The following is a 12,975-nucleotide window of genomic DNA, read 5'->3' on the forward strand; positions in this document are numbered from 1 at the left end:
GTCATAAAAATGACATAAAATTAATACTGATTAAATATAATCTGATTTTAGTTGAAGTCTTAATTAATGCTTTTCACTTTGGTTCATTAACACTGTGATGACTCAGTGAGATGACTGTCTACATACCAATGTATGTAGACAATAAGCAGAAACAAGTGTCTCAAATGATGACATGCCGAGAAGCCTTATAGGAAAAAGGTTGTGCCAGCCCACCCACGTATGGAACAATTAAATGTGACAGTCTCATTCCTCAGTACTTGAAAATAAAAACCAGTTACAGATAGACCAAATGAACTGCATATAAAAAGCAAAATGTTAAAACTGCTAAGAAAATGATATAGGAATATGTTATGACTTTAAAACACAAAGTGGTTTCCAAAACAAGATGTGAAAAAGACAAAACATACTAAAAGGTTTTATGAATTTAACTAAACATTATATATAACTACACATCACATATGTAAAACATTTATGTGTATACAGTAGTAAAAAATAAAAAAAAATACTTCCTTTATTGAAACAAGGAAAAAAATAAAATATTTTGAATGTATATTCCAAACAACAATCAGGCTCTAGAATAAATCAAGGACTCCTAAAAAACTTTAAGAAAAAGATGTCTTTATAGAAAAATAGGGGAGGGGCCGGCGCTGTGGCTCACTTGGTTAATCCTCTGTCTTCAGCGCCAGCATCCCATATGGGCACCGGTTTCTAGTCCCGGTTGCCCCTCTTCCAGGCCAGCTCTCTGCTGTGGCCCGGGAAGGCAGTGGAGGATGCCCCAAGTGCTTGGGCACTGCACTCGCATGGGAGACCAGGAGGGAATACCTGGCTCCTGGCTTCGCATCGGCACAGCGCCAGCCGTAGCGGCCATTTGGGGAGTGAACCAACGGAAGGAAGACCTTTCTCTCTGTCTTTCTCTCTCACTGTCTAACTCTGCCTGTCAAATAAAAATAAATAAATAAAATAAAATAAAATAATGAAAAATAGGGGAAAGGTTTAGGCAAGTCACAGTGGAAGAAATCTCAGTGCTCAACTTGAGATGATCACTGAATTAATAACCAGAGAAGATAAAATAAAACTATTCAGAGATCTGATATCAAATGTTGACAATGATAGTATAGTGGCTCTCACGAATATCCTTCCAAACTGTAAATATTATAAATACCATGTGGAGTAATTAGGCAATCTGAAAAAATGGAAGGCATACATTCCAAATAACCAAGCAGTGTCCCTCCTAGACGTGTATCTAAGATAGTGGTGGACTTCGCCCAATGAGGCATCTACAAAGATGAAAACAAATTACTAATATTTAAGGTCATATTTTGCATTTGGAAAATCCCATTAGCAAATGAGAAAAACATAGTATATTTATAAAATGGAATACTATACAGCAATGAAAATCAATAAAGTAATCTGTCTGCAACAACTTGCATACATCATGAAAATAATAATTCCAAGATTGTCCATAATATATTACAATTTTTATAAGAATTTGAGTTATTTAATACTATACTATATGTGATTTTAGGTTGCACATACACACAGTAAAAACTAGGGGAAACACATGAAAATAATAATAGCAAATAACAATACTAGCTACCTCTGAGAGCATGATGCATCTGGAAGAATACCTAAGAGGCCTCAATGTTCTATTTAATATGTTACACTTATTCTGCAGGGTAATTTAAGGGGATGTGCTTTGCTGTTGTCTCTGCCTTTTCCAACCAAATATGTCACAATGATAAAAAGTCACAGTTATTAATAACTTCAAGTACTCTGCATAGAAGCTCCTCTGTGCTCAAGCTTACCTTCATATGTAAACAACGAAATTCTGCTTTTGACAAAGGTGCTTTTTTGATGCAGGAGTGTCCTATTTCAGTAAGAATGACTCATGTCCTCTAAATATCTGTGACCAGATCTTTCTTGGAGAAGGCTAATCCAGGAAAACCTGCTCACAGCTTTCAAAAGTATCTGAGAGGCTATTCTAATAGTTCCCACCCCAACTGCTAGAATACTCTCCATGTTGACCTGGCTGAATTGGAGAGCATCTATTGTGACATACTCCACGTGTCTGATTACATTTGACATGCTTGTTCACATCTGCATTTCTTTTTTTTTTTAAAGAGCAGCTAATTTTTTATTTATTTGACAGAGTTAGACAGTGAGAGAGAGAGACAGAGACAGAGAGAAAGGTCTTCCTTCCTTTGGTTCACTCCCCAAATGGCCACTACAGCCGGAGCTACGCCGATCCGAAGCCAGGAGCCAGGAGCTTCTTCCAGGTCTCCCACGTGGGTGCAGGCGCCCAAGCACTTGGGCCATCCTCCACTGCCTTCCCAGGCCACAGCAGAGAGCTGGACTGGAAGAAGAGCAACCAGGACTAGAACCTGGCCCATATGGGATTCCAGTGCCACAGGCGTAGCATTAACCTAGTGAGCCACAGCACTGGCCCCCACATCTGCATTTCAAGTAGCCATTCCCATATATTATTTTTTAGTTTTTAAAGATTTATTTTATCTATTTGAAAGAGTTATAGAGAGATGGGAGAGAGAGAGAGAGAGAGAGATAGTTATCCATCTGCTGGTTCATTCCCCAAATGGCTGCAATGGCTGGAGCTGAGCTGATCTGAAGCCAGGAGCTTCTTTCCAGTCTCCCACATGGGTGCAGGGGCCCAAGGAGTTGGGCCATCCTTTGCTGCTTTTCTTGAAGCATTAGTAGGGAGCAGAATCAGAAGTAGAGCAGCCAGATTTCGAACTGTTGCCCATATGGAATGTCGAGTCTTCAACATGCCGTGCCATAGCACTAGCCCCCATTCCCACATATTCTAATTAAGTACATATGACATAGGGTTCAGAGCTCAGTGTTTTAAGTGTTTTTTTATTTTGTTTTGTTTTATGTTGGAGTGTGTGTGGAGGGTGGGATTCTGAGTCATCTTTCATTCAATGGCCAAATTAGAGAAATTCTACTCCAGGGAATTTTCAGCTTGTCTTGGTCCATTTATGCTTCTACATCAAAGTACCATAGACCTGATGGCTCATAAATAAACACTATATTTCTCACAGTCCTGAAAGCTCGGAAGTCCAAGAACAAGATGCTAGCAGATTCGTAGACAGCCATCTTCTCCACGTCCTCTCACGGTGGAAGGGGCAAGGGTGTTTGTCAGAACTCTGATCCCACTTATGAGGGCTCCAAACTTCCTATCTCCTGAGTCTATCACCCTGAAGCTCAGAGTTTTGAACTATGGATTTTGGAGGGACACAAACATTTAGACCACAGCACAGCACCACGGCAGAGGTGCATCAATAAGTACAATAGAATGTTGGAGGTATTATTACGAAAGCTTCTGCTCTGCGATGAGATCCCCATGGAAAGAAGGGGCCATCAAAGAAGGAGGTACCTTTCTCTGAAGGGAGGAGAGAACTTCCACTTTGATTATGACCTTGTCTAAATAAGATCGGAGTCGGCCAACTCAAAAGGCTTCCATAGCCTTGGCAACTCATGACAAGAGCCTAGGGTGATTACTGATGCCATAAATAAGGGTGTCAATTGTTAAATCAATAACAGGAGTCACTGTGCACCTACTCCCCATATAGGATCTCTGTCCTTAATGTGTTGTACAATGTGAATTAATGCTATAACTAGTACTCAAAGAGTACTTTACGCTTTGTGTTTCTGTGTGGGTGCAAACTGTTGAAATCTTTGCTTAATATATACTAAATTGATCTTTTATATATAAAGAGAATTGAAAATGAATCTTGATGCGAATGGAATGGGAGAGGGAGAGGGAGATGGGAGGGTTGCAGGTGGGAAAGAAGTTATGGGGGGCGGCCGGCGCCGCGGCTCACTAGGCTAATCCTCCGCCTAGCGGCGCCAGCACACGGGGTTCTAGTCCCGGTCGGGGCGCCGGATTCTGTCCCGGTTGCCCCTCTTCCAGGCCAGCTCTCTGCTGTGGCCCGGGAGTGCAGTGGAGGATGGCCCAAGTACTAGGGCCCTGTACCCCATGGGAGACCAGGATGAGTACCTGGCTCCTGCCATCGGATCAGCGACGTGTGCCGGCTGCAGCGCGCCGGCCATGGTGGCCATTGGAGTGTAATGGAAGACCAATGGTAAAGGAAGACCTTTCTCTCTGTCTCTCTCTCTCACTGTCCACTCTGCCTGTCAAAAAAATAAATAAATAAATAAATAAAAAAGAAGTTATGGGGGGAAAAGCCACTGTAATCCAAAAGCCGTACTTTGGAAATTTTTATTTATTAAATAAAAGTTAAAAAAATAAATAAATAAGATAGGAGTTGGCAAACTAAAAAGAAAAAAAAAAAGAAAGCTTCTCAAAGAGATATTTAAATCTATGCTTAGTGTGAAGATCTTCACCAAATAACTGAGAGCAGTTTTGAGTTTTCACAGGTCACCAAAGGAAAAAGGAACTGCAAGTCATTTGGGACATAGGCTTTAGCACAAAAAAATATAAAGCAATCAGGCACCAGTGTTGTGGCTTAGTGGGTAAAGCCATTGCTTACAATGCCAGCATTCACATGGGTGACAGTTTCTGTCTCAGCTGTTCCACTTCTCATCCTTCTCTCTGCTAATAACCTAGGGAAAGCAGCACAAGATGTCTCAAGTGCTTAGGCCCCTGCCACACATGTGGTAGACTGGATGAAGCTCCTGGCCTGGTGCAGCCCCTGGACCTTGCAGCTATTTGGGGAGTAAGCCAGTGCATAGAAGATCTCTCTCTCTCTCTCTCTCTCTCTCTCTCTCTCTGTCTCTCTGTTATCTCTCCCTCTCTCTAACTCTGACTTTCAAATAAATAAATAAATCTTTTAAAAAACATAAATGAGTCAAATATCTTGAATACATGAGAAAATGAAACCAGATTTTCCTGTAATTGATAGAACTGAAGAGAAGACTTTGGGTATCAGAACATAGAGTACTTTGGATGATATGATAAGGAGTTTGGACCACATCATTGGTAGCTTTGGAAGAAATGAAATACATAACTTCAAGTGGCAAGAATAGAGGTAAGATGACAGGCTGTAAGGATAATTCCAGAAAAAAGTCATTGGAATGGTGTGCAGGTCTTTAGCGTTGGGAGTTGAGGTTCAAGAACAATGAATCCCTCATTATATACATTTTTCATTTCGTGAATATAGAAAGTGAGACAGAAGATATGTCAAAGTTGAAATTGTTGGGATGCATGATGTGCTATTTCTGGAAACAGAAGTAGAAGTTTAAGTTTGGCAAGACAGAGACATGTGGCTTTGAATGGTTTTCATTAAGATGCTATCCTTTAAAATATTAGTGCTCCATCTCTAGGTGGAGATGTGTAGCTGATCTTTTGAAAGATAAATATGGCAGGGCCAACGATGAGGCACAGGGGTTAAGCTGTAACCTGCAACACCAGCACCCCATGTGAGTGCCAGATGGAGACCTGGATGCTCCACTTCCCATCCAGTTGCTGCAGATGTGCCTGGGAAAACAGCAGAGGATGTCCCAAAGGCTTGGACCCCTGTCACCCACATGGGAAACCTAGAAGAAGTTCCTAGCTCCTGGCTTCAGCTTGGCCCAGTCCCTTGGCTATTGTGGCCATTTGGGGGAGGGAACCACCAGATGAAAAATATCTCTCTCTCTTTCTTTCCTCCTCCCTCTCCATCTTTTTCTATAATACTGCATTTCAAATACATGAGTAAATCATATATATGACATATATAGTATATATGTATATATGTATGTGTATATATATTTGTATGTATATATATGTATGAATCTGGCAATTAGGAGTAAGGTATGGACTAAAGATATAAACTTTGAGTTTTGTTACTGAAACTTTAGAAATATGTGACAATATCTGGGTGATTGTGGATAATGAGAAAATAATAAAAATAAATAAAATCTAAATGCAGGGGGCTGGGGCTGTGGTGCAGTGGGTGAATCCTGGCTGCTTCACTTCCCATCCAGCTCTCTGCTATGGCCTTGGGACCCTGGAACCTGTGTGGGAGACCTGGAAGAAGTTTCTGGCTCCTGGCTTTGGATTGGCACAGCTCTGACCCTTGTGGCCATCTGGGGAGTGAACCAGCAAGTAGAAGAGCTCTCTTTTGATCGCTATCTATCTCTGTAACTCTGTCTTTCAAATACATAATAATAATAAATATTTTTAAAATTTAAATGAGAAATGTAGTGAATAGAGTATTACAGTTGACATAAATTATGTAAAAGTTATAACAGGGTAAAGGCTGAAGAGATTTTTATCTTGTGTCTTTTGGTTTCCAAATTAACAGAAAATTAGATAGCAGATTTTATAATTGATTTGGAATTTTAAAGAGGAACAACAGCTGTGAGGGCTGGAATAGAGACATTTTGTGGCAGAGGAGGAACATGGATTTCTCTAAACAAATGGATAAGATTTAGTTAAGGAAAAGGGGAAATATTCCAGATCAGAGAGGTCATGTGTGCAGAAACATCCATATGGAAATGACGGAGGACTGACTGTGCTCTGTCCCAGGAAAAAACTTATTTCCAATCCTGGCTCTACCTCTTATTTCCTGAATGGTTATGTTCCTTTTGCTTAGGCTCTTTGAACTCCAGTCTCTGTATGCTAAAGAAACCCAATAAAGCTTACTTCCAAAAATGGTGTTAGGACTAAGTGGAACCTATTGTCTAATACTGTATAGTTTTTTCCTAAAAGGCTAGGATTTGACCACAGTTCTTGTGAGATCTCGATTTCCTGTAGAATTGGGAGAATTGATTCATCCCTAGAGCACAAATCTATTGCAGGCACAAATGTGTATGTATGATGTATCCACAATCATACTGCTCACTTCAACAGCAAAGTTAGATATACAATTCAGTGACTAGGTCATAATTTAGCCTTCTGAATGGTGCTGTGGTTTTGTTTCTGAACTCTCAGATTTTAGAGAGGAAAACCAGTTGCGTTTTCAGGGTGACAAAAACGTGCTCATTCTCTAGCAGATTGGTGGAACTTCACCCCAAGTTACATTTCAAATGGCGCATTGCACCTGCTCATTCATCAAGCTGCCAAGGCTTGGCTTTACTGCCTTGATTTTTTTTTCTTTCAAAATCCACATCTTTGCAGTGCCTTGAGTTGCTCAGCCTCATGATAAACATAATGTATTCAATCTTGCTTAAATAAAAACAATCCCAATGTATCCTATATTGATGGATACAAAATGCAAGATTTCCTAGCAAATACTAGTGTCCAAATGTCACACACAAGTGTATAGTGACCCTTTCACCTCTGTTATCTTGTCAGTGTTATCTTGTGTTTGAATGAGTCTATTATGTCATAGAAAAAACAATTATACAGAGCAATAAAATTCCCTTTGGGGAAATATTAGGATATTTGTTCTCTATTTTGTGCAGCACAGGGTAAAACAAAGTCGGCTTTAAACCTGTGTGATTCCCCAGGCAGTTGTTGTGTCTCTGCCTGCCTCCCATGCTCAGCACAGTCCTCCACCACTGGAAATCACTAATCTCCATAGGACACAGCCTAGAAGATGGCAATGCTGGTTCAAGGACAGAGGAGGGGGAAGAAATGGGGAGTAAAAGGAAGTCAGTTGGAAAAACACAGCAAACATGTGATTAGCAGCTGTTTTCTGGAGCAACTTTCCATCAGGGATCTGCAGCTGTGTCATTGTGCTTCAATTCTGCAGATCATACAGAGCTAAATTGGAAGGCGCATGGAGTAAGAAGATATGGGGAGAAAGGTTAAAGAAACTCCAAAATCCATGGCAACAGCGAAAGCCCTCATTCCTTCCACACTGCTCATCTGTAGCTAGCCCCCTCCCCAGGAGAAAAGCTTTCTGAGAATCAAGGTCTTATTATCAATTGAATATCTGTTCTGGCTAGTGGGCTGTTGTTTTTATTTCTGGGTTTTTTTTTGGAGGGGGGAGGGGAGTGCAGGAAGGGGTTAATAGAATACTGGAGTTCTGAGATCTGGAAGGGGTTAATGGAATACTCACCAACCCTGCCCTTCCCCTTAATAAAAATCAACGTGCTTGATGACTTACAGGCTGTTTTCAAAAGAGCTACCTGGGATTCTTCTTGATGCAGCAAATGGAAGCAGGTGCTGTGGTGGCAAACTGAGCTTTGCAAAACCCTAACACATTCATATTTGGGCCTGGAAACCCAGTTACCAGGCTTTTGGTTGGCCTTAAAATAAACCAGTGGAATGAAGAGGGCAAATGTGTGTGTGTGGGTGGGGGGGGTGGGGGGGTGTACTCACATTGTCCTCCCCAACAACCTCCCAGGAGCATGTTTCCTCTGAAGGATCCCCTTCATGCGACCATCATCCATGTGGGCCATTCTATAGGGTCCTCTGTGTGCCTTCCTCCATGTGCTCAGCAGGGGTTGGCAATCAACAGCCACATTAAACAATCTCCAATCACTTCTCTCTCTCTCCCTCTCTCTCCCTCTCTCTCTCTCTCTCTCTCTCTCACACACACACACACACACACACACAGCCTGCCGGAAATCACTTATCCGGTGCAAATGACAAGGAGGAGTTTACAAGGTCGAGCACCCCCAGGCGGGGGCGTGAAAGGGTGGGAGGTGCTGAGGTCAGGGTTAAACTGACGCCGGGAAAGGAGGCTTCCTGCCTGCCCTCCCCTTCCTTCATCTCTAGGAGTCTCCAGTGAGCTCTCGCGCCTGGAAGCCTGCCTCTGCGTGCCGCAGAGGGGTCGGGGACAGCATTTCAAAGCCCCAATCTAAAGCAGATCACTTAAAAGAGCCTTGAAAGCCTGAGCCAGGGCCAGAATTAGCCCATGTCGCTTGCTTCCTTTCTCCTGTGGCGGTTTCGTCAGTATTTCCCTGTTTTCCCCTTCGTGCCCTTTCTCTGTTGGGGCACATGTCCTCTGGGATGCTTGGACAGCAGCCGGGGGCTATCGCATAAACGTAGCTGCTGCGACCTGACACTGGAGTGGATGTCTTAGGTTTGCGTCTCCCCCACCCACCTGTCTGCCTGCAACACAGCAACCGCACAAAGCTAACCCAGGACCTTTGCAGAGGGGTGTGCGCGCCCTGCGCAGGTCCCTTCGGGAATCTCAGAGCTCCTGGTCGTTGCGCCTGAGCGGCCTCCGCAGAGCCGCAGCCCCCGGCACAGCGGCAGACTAGGTTGCGGGGCCGTGCACCCTGCATCGGCAGCCCGCAGGGCTCTGCCTGCTTCTCCCCATTGTGTCCCCCGCTCTGCGGTGCTGAGTCGCGCGCGCTGCCGCACCCGCACCAACCTCCCCAATTCCAAGGAGGGAGGCCAGAGGGGGCAAGGAGAAGGAGCAGGAAGGGGTCCCAGAAGGGCACAGCGCCTCATCAATAATGCAGAGGCGCCTGGAGCTCCCTGCGGTAGGTGTTCCAGCGAAACGCCGCCAACTGGAGCGCTTCCTGGCACGTCCCATGCGTGTGGTTTTTGTATGTGAAAAATCGGATGCACCTTGTTCTTTCGTTTACCTTCTCCGTCTCTTTCGCTCTCCCTCATCCACTCCCTTAGATAAAGTCCCTTTTGGTTGAGCTCTAAGCCTCATCTTCACAGCTCTACGTTTCCGGGGGAAAAAGCTGCAGGTTGGAAACGCAGGTCTCTAAAGACCCCCAATGGACTACACATCACCTAGAGTTCACCAGATTCACCCAGTGCTGCTTCTTTTCACAACCCCAACTCTCATCCACTCTTGCAGAAGCTTTCAAAGTTGGGAAGCTCCTCGGAGCCTGCGGGTTTCTATGCCTCAGTCCACAACACGAAAACCCATGCGTCCAGAGACACCGAGATTATGCGCAGAAGTTGCCCAGCCCCAAAGAAGCTGGCCGCTGGTGCTCACAGCATCCCAACAGACAGTTCCCCCGTGTGTCCCCAGGAAGCCCCAGTGCGGCACATAATCTCCGAAGCAGGGTTAACCGAGACACACGCACACACACACACACACACACACAGGGCAGACAGAAATCCCGAAACTTCTTTGTTAAGCAGGCACAGCCCACCCAGAACCGACACCGGGCACAACTTGCATGGATATAAACAAACATCACATCCCTGCAGGGAAACTTGTTGAATTCTGCCCAAGAGTACCCTTGGAATTTCCAGTGGAGCCTCTGGGTGTTTGGTCCCCAACCCCCCTCCCCAAATACCTTGGTAGGTCAGTGACAATTTCAGGGTAAACTGCAGAGTCCTTTCTGCACGCATTCGACGACTCCCACAACTAGGAGTGAAAAACCGAGCACGATCTTTTTACCATCTAAACCTGGCTATCCGTCACTCCCTTTGCAATCATTTGCAAGACTTACCCCTTCGAGCGTTTTCAGAAATCTAGCGGCTCCCTGGTGCAGGCGCAGCCCTCCAACTTTGCTGTGCTCAGAGACCTCCCCGAGTTTAAACCAAGCCAAAGCTGCCAGAGAATGTATAACCTAAAGAGTAGCAAAGAGCGAGACAGGAAAGTCGGGATCGGCACCCTGGAAAAATTGAATCCTTCTTCAGGAGAGAATTCTTTCAAACCCGTTATCTGTATTACTATTAATGCGCAGAGCAGACGGCATTGCATACAAATAGGGCCAAGTGTGCGCTTCCATTGGTGGCTGCGGAGGCCCCTGGGTCCTACTGCTCCGGCTCCAAACTACACAGCAACACTACGCACGCAGCTTTGGAGACGCTGAGGGGAAAATGGATTTAATTGATTCGTTACCTCTGGTATTGTAATGCCTGCTGCGATGTTTAACCGAGGAAAAAAACCTCACATTTAAACTCTTGTCATGTGATCTATCATTTCATATCTGTTTTTAATTGTCTATGTGGGGTGGCTTTGATCATACAAAGGGTTTTTAAAAAAACATTCTCTGAGGAAAATTCACGCATACTTTTGGCAGAAAAATCCTTCTTTTTATTCTCTGTTGCACATTATTCTCATATGAATCGTGGAAATCTACAGTCAAGTACTTCTGCACTTCACATCAGTGAAATAGCACCCGATTTTATTCTTGAATATGCATGGGCACTCCAAAATCATAACTTACATGCATAAAATGGTAGAAACTAAAATATGAGAGTGCTGATTTTAAAATATAGGGTTTATTAATCAAGTGCTACTGAAAAAACGGTCTTAATGATAATGCTATGGACATAATTTTGCTTTGCAAAATAAGAAATACAAAAATAAATCGCTTGCGAATATTGACAGTAAAATATAAAGCAACAAAAAAAATTGAACAATGTCACAATATGTCAAGCATTCACTGTTAATTGCCAAATTTTCTTCTTATGATTTCTTTCTTACCAAGACCATTAGGGATGCAAATTGGCATAACAAGGAGATTTAAAGTGAGGCAGACCTGTGGAGACTGGCAATTTGAAAGGATGTTAACATTGGGCAAAAACACTTGAGTACATCATCAGTTAAGGTTGCTATTTAAAAAGTTGAATACTAATAGCTGAATCTTAATATATTCTAATAAAGCCCTTTTGCATGCTGTTTCTTTGACCTTTAATTTTGTGGAGGGAAAGAGAAATCCTCATCTAAACTGAGATGACATGGATTTCCCATCAAATCCCATCTCAGGTATTTGCTGATGTTACTATTTAGGAAATGGCATGATTGCATTGTCTGTAGATGTAAGTAGGAATCAGAAACTCAAATTCAATTACAAAATTATTATATCTATAATTTAGAACTGAATGCTATTGGAAATTGATACACTGGGTAAGTAAGATCAGCAGCAACCGGCCCATGAATTCACCATCCATGTGTGAATGAAATACATGAAAACCCAAAATGCAAAAATACAACAGAATCTCTATCTTGTAACAAACACATGTATAGCATTTGAATTTCTGTAGTGCATGTTACAATCCTTCATTTCCATAACCCCTTTTCCTTCCTTCTCCTCCCTTCCCCCCTCAGTAACCCTTGACAACAGAAGTGTTACTTCAAGTCCAGGTTCCCTTTGCTGCCTTCAAGTCCTAACTTACAGATTGCAGTGTTATAGGAAACAGAATTAACTCTTGCATGGCAGAGGGGCCAGAGACATGCTTCCTTCAGGGATTAAAAAATCTAATAGTGCTGGGTGTTTTTTCAAAGTTACACCCAACACGTATTTTTTGAAATATCCGTGAGGACAAATCCAGAGTGAAAAGACATGATCATTGGCATTACTTAGGAAGCAATTTGCTGCATTTCCCCATTGCTATTGTTGTCTCTGAAACAGCTTCTAGAATGTTTTTTTTTTTTTTTTTAACTCACAGTTACTATGATCACTCTATTCCAGGTAAGGGATTTTTCCATTTACAATAGTTAACAAAAAATATCAAGATATTATCACATTTAGTAGAAGAATATAAAGGGATTCATTATCTGTAAAAGCAAAGACAAAGCTATTACTAGGTATAATAAAGAAAGCATAATGACCATGAAAAGTTGAATGAAAATGATTGAAGTTTTGTTCTTTTTGAAATAAGTATGTTATTGGTCTTTCAACTTTCTACTACAAGAGCACCCGAGAAATAATTATTTTTAGTCTGTGTACAAGTTATAATTTCTGCATTTAGAACTGAGGAGAGCTGTGCTTTTATTCAGGTAGATGTATTTTGCACTAAATGTGATTTACCTGTGACCACAATTAAATAGAGAAGTTGAATAGTGAACAAACATGACAGAGGACAAAAGAAAATAAATAAACCCAATCTGGCCTAATAACACATTTATTGTATAATTTCCTGATTAATTTTTACTTTCTACACTAAAATCTGGCAGAAACATGCAGTAAGTTAAATAGAATTTTAAAAATTTAGTTTTCAGAAAGAATTATGTTCTACATCTCTTCAGTAAATTACTTATTTGTATTCAAATGATTCTCATTTTAGACATGTATAATACATATAATCTGTTGTTGTCAGTACCGCAAACATGTTTACCTTAAGGCAAAAAATATTTTAAACCATAATATTTAAGCTTCAATAGTTTCCATGTTTCCTAGAGCTCTAGACAACCTTGGTCTAGT

At 42.2% G+C, this 12,975-nt stretch overlaps 1 protein-coding gene across 4 annotated transcripts in view; it reads right to left on the reverse strand.

Moving 5' to 3' along the window:
* The window catches only part of ROBO1 (roundabout guidance receptor 1), a 1,247,412-nt gene extending 1,237,000 nt beyond the window's left edge, over positions 1-10,412 (reverse strand). For all 4 annotated transcript variants that reach the window (XM_089330676.1, XM_089330673.1, XM_089330675.1 and 1 more), the window contains exon 1: positions 10,273-10,412. The gene's annotated coding sequence lies outside the window, so the exon portion shown is untranslated. The remainder of the gene's footprint in view (positions 1-10,272) is intronic.
* Between the last annotated feature and the right edge of the window lie 2,563 nt (positions 10,413-12,975).

The sequence above is a fragment of the Oryctolagus cuniculus genome, chromosome 4 (assembly GCF_051225735.1).
Source record: "Oryctolagus cuniculus isolate XC-2025 breed Fujian yellow rabbit chromosome 4, ASM5122573v1, whole genome shotgun sequence".
NCBI lineage: Eukaryota > Metazoa > Chordata > Mammalia > Lagomorpha > Leporidae > Oryctolagus > Oryctolagus cuniculus.